The sequence below is a fragment of the Palaemon carinicauda genome, chromosome 27, assembly GCF_036898095.1.
Source record: "Palaemon carinicauda isolate YSFRI2023 chromosome 27, ASM3689809v2, whole genome shotgun sequence".
Lineage (NCBI taxonomy): Eukaryota > Metazoa > Arthropoda > Malacostraca > Decapoda > Palaemonidae > Palaemon > Palaemon carinicauda.
In genome coordinates this window covers 86,209,891-86,210,153 of record NC_090751.1, presented here as the reverse complement: position 1 = coordinate 86,210,153, position 263 = coordinate 86,209,891, and positions in this window count along the sequence as shown.

The following is a 263-nucleotide window of genomic DNA, read 5'->3' as shown; positions in this document are numbered from 1 at the left end:
ACTTTGCCCTCCATAGTCTCTCCAAATTACTTCCCAACCTTGCCCTCCATAGTCTCTCCAAATTACTTCCCAACCTTGCCCTCCATAGTCTCTCCAAATTACTTCCCAACCTTGCCCTCCATAGTCTCTCCAAATTACTTCCCAACCTTGCCCTCCATAGTCTCTCCAAATTACTTCCCAACCTTGCCCTCCATAGTCTCTCCAAATTACTTCCCAACCTTGCCCTCCATAGTCTCTCCAAATTACTTCCCAACCTTGCCCTC